Consider the following 6,000-nt stretch of genomic DNA (forward strand, 5'->3'; position numbering starts at 1 on the left):
CTAACAGTCTATATACATTACGTGATATGTTTCTCATTTATCTTGAGAAGTAGTGCTTCAGATGAGCTTGGACACTTGCAGACAATTGGTTAAACTGTGGGTTCCGTTGAGTTGAAAAATAACTTGCAAATTATAGAGCAACATAACCAAGTAGGAAGAACGATTCCCTCTCTGCTGAACTCAATACTTTCTTTCAAAATGGTATTTTTTACTAAGATAGACTTGGAGATTTGCTTCATTCCAAATGGCTGTTTATCAGAATTTCAGCTGATCGGGCAATCGTTTGAAATCCCAAAGTCTGAGAATTAAATTTAGCCAAATCAGAAACCAAATAAATGGCTGAGCATGTCGTTTTGATTTGTAATTTTGAATTCTGCCCATGGAGCCAAAAGAAGAAATGATTAATGGAAAAAAGATGATTGATGGCTAGGGAATAGTCACCAAATGTTGATTTAATTCACAGATCAAGTTTGAAGTGAATAGCAAAAGAGAAAAAAAGATGCGCGGTTAAAAAAAACTATTCTATATTTATAAACAGCATGTTTGATGTGTGAACCAAATGCTTGGAAAATGCTCCTATCACTGTACTGCAATAATATATATAATGAATACGTATATATTTTGTAGTACTCCAACTGGTCCTTATTGTTCATCTGATTCATTTCCCGACCAATATACCGAAAATTTGCCAAGCTGAAGTGACAAAATAAGACTCAATTTCAACCACTCTAAAAAAAAAAGTATTTTTTAGACATGTGCAATTTCTTTTGGACGAATTTTGGCAATTCGGACATTCGGATGCTTCTGAATGTCCAAATTGCCAAATTGCCGAATTTCTGAAAGTGCTTTGGAAGTGCCTAACTGAATTGCCGAAGTGCTGAATTGCCAAAGTCCCGAATTGCCGAAGTGCTGAATTTCGGAAGTGCTGAACCGAACTGTCGAAGTGCTTCGGATTTCTGAAAAGTGGTAAAACAGATGAGGGAGGGATAGGGGTAGGGTTAGGGGTAGGGTAAGAGAATTGCTGAAGTCCAGAATTCCCAAAGTCCCGAATTGCCAAAGTCCCGAATTTCGGAAGTGCCAAACCGAAATGCCGAAGTGCCGAAAATTGCCAAAGTCCCAAATTGACAAAGTGCAGAACCAAATCGAAGTGCCGAATTGCAGAAGTCCCGAATTGCCAAAGTCCAGAATTCCCGAAGTCCCGAAGTGCTGAATTGCCGAAGTCAGAATTTCGGAACTGCCAAACCGAAGTTCCTAAGTGCCGAAAATTGCCAAAGTCCCAAATTGCCAAAGTGCCGAACCAAATCGAAGTGCCGAATTGCAGAAGTCCCAAATTGCCGAAGTCCTGAATTTCGGAAGTGCCAAATCATACCGAATTACTTTCCCATGCACATCCCTAGTATTTTTGGAAGAAAATGGTTTAACCAAAACAAATTTTGGTTGATTTTAAACAATTAATGCATTTCAAATACACTGCATTTATAAAAGTTGTGGATCTTACCTGTTGCATACATAGATCAATTAAAGAAATCTATATTTAATTGCAAACATGGGTCTGATAATATTTTATGATCATCAGTACACATTTTGAGCAGTGAGAATCAGATCTGCTTTTAGAAATCTTGGTCCAAGTTACACATTTTAGACTATTTTTTTGCCCATATTTCTCCGTGTACTACCTACAAGAACCCAGTAACCATATAACTTTTATGCTGCTCAGTCTAACCTTTAGCCCAGACCCATATAGAATATGAAAAATATGAAATATTTGTAATGCCTGTTTTATATAAACTTGTCGGTTATGTTGTACAGCACTACACAATATCCTTCCAATTTTTGGCTTGGTATTATATGGGGGCCATGGAACAGTCAATCTATTTTTTATGATGGTATAATTGTTATGTTTCTTAACTGATTGTAGTGATTGTATTGATTGTGCAGTGTTGGCTGCACCTCGGTGGTGGCCATGCTGACATGATGTGGATTCAGCTGGATTCTGGTTGGTTTTAAACATCAAGAAACCAATACAGCATACCACCAAGATGTCCCTATTTAGTGGGGAAAGTCCTAAATAGGGACTATTCCTCCTAAAGGAGTTCCATATTGTTGATGTATCTGAGTGTATAGCAGAGCTCCACAGCAATAATACGCACATCAATGTGTCTTTAAACTACAATAAATGTGTTTAGAAATCACTCTGTGTAAAAAACTATATAGCTTTTGTTCTATATTACACTTTAATTGCAATTATTGTTATTACTAGAGATGTCGCGAACATAAAATTTTCCGTTCGCGAACGGCGAACACGAACTTCCGCGAACGGCGAAAGCGAACTTCTGCAAATGTTCGCGAACGGGCGAACCGGGGAAACCGCCATAGACTTGAATGGGCAGGCGAATTTTAAAACCCACAGGGACTCTTTCTGGCCACAATAGTGATGGAAAAGTTGTTTCAAGGGGACTAACACCGGGACTGTGGCATGCCGGAGGGGGATCCTTGGCAAAACTCCCATGGAAAATTACATAGTTGATGCATAGTCTGGTTTTAATCCATAAAGGGCATAAATCACCTAACATTCCTAAATTGTTTGGAATAATGTGCTTTAAAACATCAGGTATGATGTTGTATCGATCAGGTAGTGTAAGGGTTACGCCCGCTTCACAGTGACAGACCAAACTCCCCGTTTAACGCACCGCAAACAACCGCAAACAGTCCATTTGCACAACCGCAAAATCCCCATTTGCACAAGGTTGGATACCAAGCTAGCCATGTCCCGTTCCTTGTCCTCACTGATGTCATTGAAGGTCTCTTCCTCCACCCAGCCACGTACAACACCAAGGGTCCCCGAAAGGTGACAACAAGCCCCCTGTATTTTTTTTTTAAATGTACACTACTGTTGCACCAGATATGAGTTGCACTGGTGTGACACTGTGCCCTGGCAGGCCCTGAAATGCACACGTGTGAAAGAAACTGACTGCTATTATATTACAGTCAAAAAAGTTTTTTTTTTTTTAATGCAAGCTATTGTGACACCAGTGAGTGAGTGGTGGCACTGTGCAAGTGGGCCCAGTATACACTGTGAGCTTGACACACACGCTGGCAGACAACTAACTGCTATTCAATCTATTACAGTAAAAATTGTATATTTCTTTTTTTTTTTAAATGTACACTACTGTTACACCAGATATGAGTTGCACTGGTGTGACACTGTGCCCTGGCAGGCCCTGAAATGCACACGTGTGAAGGAAACTGACTGCTATTATATTACAGTCAAAAAAGTTATTTTTTTTTTAAATGCAAGCTATTGTGACACCAGATATGAGTGGTGGCACTGGGCAAGTGGGCACAGTATACGCTGTGAGCCTGACACACACGCTGGCAGGCAGGCAACTGCAATTAGATTACACAGGAAAAAAAAAAGCAGACTGATGTTCTAGCCCTAAAAAGGGCTTTTTGGGGTGCTGTCCTTACAGCAGAGATCAGATGAGTACTTCAGGACTGTAGTGGACACGGAATACACTAGCCTAGCTCCTAGCTATCGATTTCCCTATTAAATCAGCAGAAGCTACACTGTCCCTCCTCTCACTAAGAATGCAGCGTCCGGGGGGTGGGGCCTAGCTGTCATGGAGGAAAGACGCACTTCGTGTGAGCTCCCTCAATATCTCACTTTAAGCAGCTATCAACAAGCAAATTTCACCCCAGAAGGGGATGACCCAGCAATGTTGCTCCTACCTGACCGACCCGATATGCTTAATAGCGGTCAGCAACTCGACAGAGTCTTACTTACCTCCGCGTGGCAAGTGTGGCCTGGTGCTCACCGGGCGGGAGAGGCGGCCGATCTCCCGATCCTGGGATGCCCAGGAGCAGCTACTTCCCGGCAGGAGCTCCGTTACCCCCCCCCCTCGGACCAGTGGGGGTTATCCCGGTCCACCCCTGAGAGGCTGTCTGGAGCTAATGGACGCAAAGAGCACAGCCGCCCAGGCTGACATACTCATCTGCAACTCTCCCAATATGGCGGCAGCCGCGTGTCCTCCTGGTACCAGCAAAGCATGGCAGGATATTGAGTCTAAGCTGGACAGACTCTTTAATCAATTGTTGAAGCAAATAACAAGCAGGAAGCCCCAACAAGCTCCACCACAGCCCCAACAAGCTCCACCACAGCTAAGCGAAACAGTCCCCATTAAAATCCACCAACGCAAAAGGCGTAGAAGACGGGACCGGAGGCACAAACAGAAATGCAGAGCCTGCCCCACGTCAAGCACTCGCCTCCACCTTAAGCCACCACAACCCCAGACGTGAAGCACCACCGGGACAGATCCAACCACCCGACAAAACAAGCTTCCACCACCTCAAGCGAACGCGGCACTCAGCCAGAGACTTGCCTTTGTTGTTCCAGGTATCAGGGACTCCCAGGGTCTGCACCTGGCGCCCAGAAGGGATCGGATGAGCACAAGCAGTAAACAGCAGGCTGCCAAGCATGTCCCACTATAGCCAATCCTCCACACCATGCCTTTGATCACATGAACTGATCTCTGCACATTAACTAATCGTAAAGTAGCAAGCGTTTAAACATGTCATTTTTTCACCTCCTAAAGAGTTTATTGTCGTAGTTCCTTACATGTCTTTACCTAACCGTTCATGTATTATGTTATTCACTAGTCTCATCTCATGGGGCGACTCACACTTGATTTATAACTAGTGGTGGAGCTGCTGATATAAATACACAGTTGATAATGTGCAAGCTACACCCTAAACATGACAGCCATCTTTCACAACAATGTACTGCTATATACTCATACCCTCAGTGCAACTAGCCATGATACACGCACGTTCAGCCTAGCATGCTCAAATATAACACACTTCTGTCTAAAAAAATAATAATAATAATAAAAAAAAAGAATGCAGTTACAGAATTAATCTAAATTGTATGCTGTCTAGGAGGTGGGAGGGTCTGGGACGGAGGGTCTGCTGCTGATTGGCTGGAATGTGTCTGCTGACTGTGAGGTACAGGGTCAAAGTTTACTCAATGATGATGAATAGGGGGCGGACCGAACATCACATATGTTCGCCATCCGCAGCGAACGCCAACAAGCTATGTTCGCCAGGAACTATTCGCCAGCGAACTGTTCGGGACATCACTAGTTATTACTGAAAGGGTAAATGCTGCCCTGGACTCAATTTCCCTCAATTCTGGATCTCTCGGTCACCACATCAATTGACGGGAGAAACTTGCTCAGCAAATAACAGACAGACACGAAAAGGTGCTTGACAAGTTCTCAATCTGTATTACTGTGAATCGGGCATTTATACAATTTTATTTACATGTGTCATGAGATATGCCATTCAGAATATAAGATTGATTACTTCCTTAAATATCACATGTTATTCTGGCAATAGATAGATAAGACTTTCTTGAATATGTCTGGAATGAATATCCTGGGCAAGACATCCTGAAATGTCGTACTTCCTATAGAATTGTATAGGTCTGTCACAGTCAGCATATTAGAACATCCTATAGAATTGTATACTAAGCATATTATCACATTGTCATACATCCTATAAGGAAAAATGTTATTGTCCAAGTCTTGCCACAGTTAGCAGAATTGAGTTTAGCCCCTTTTATTCCAGACGTTTGGTCCTTAAGGGGTCAAACTGTTTCATATCCTTTTAGTCAGCAATAATGATAATAAACCTTATAAAATCATTAAAATACATATAAGAGAAATTAACTATCTAATATTTCTTACAATTACTAAGTCACCTAAAATTTCTCAGAACAGCCGTGTCCCTAAAATGTCCCTCTTTGCTCATTTGAAATGTTGTAAGGTATGATATAGCTTTAGTTTAAAATGGATCTGCTAGGATTTTTTTTCATGTGTTATCATTGCTGTTTCCATACTTTCACTTAAATGGAGATCATTTTTCAGCAGTAAAATACATAGCAAGCAAATTGAATGGTTATTACATATCTATTTGAACATGTCTATGCTATAATAGTACAAC

The sequence above is a fragment of the Pelobates fuscus genome, chromosome 4 (genome assembly GCF_036172605.1).
Source record: "Pelobates fuscus isolate aPelFus1 chromosome 4, aPelFus1.pri, whole genome shotgun sequence".
In the NCBI taxonomy this organism is placed as follows: Eukaryota; Metazoa; Chordata; class Amphibia; order Anura; family Pelobatidae; genus Pelobates; species Pelobates fuscus.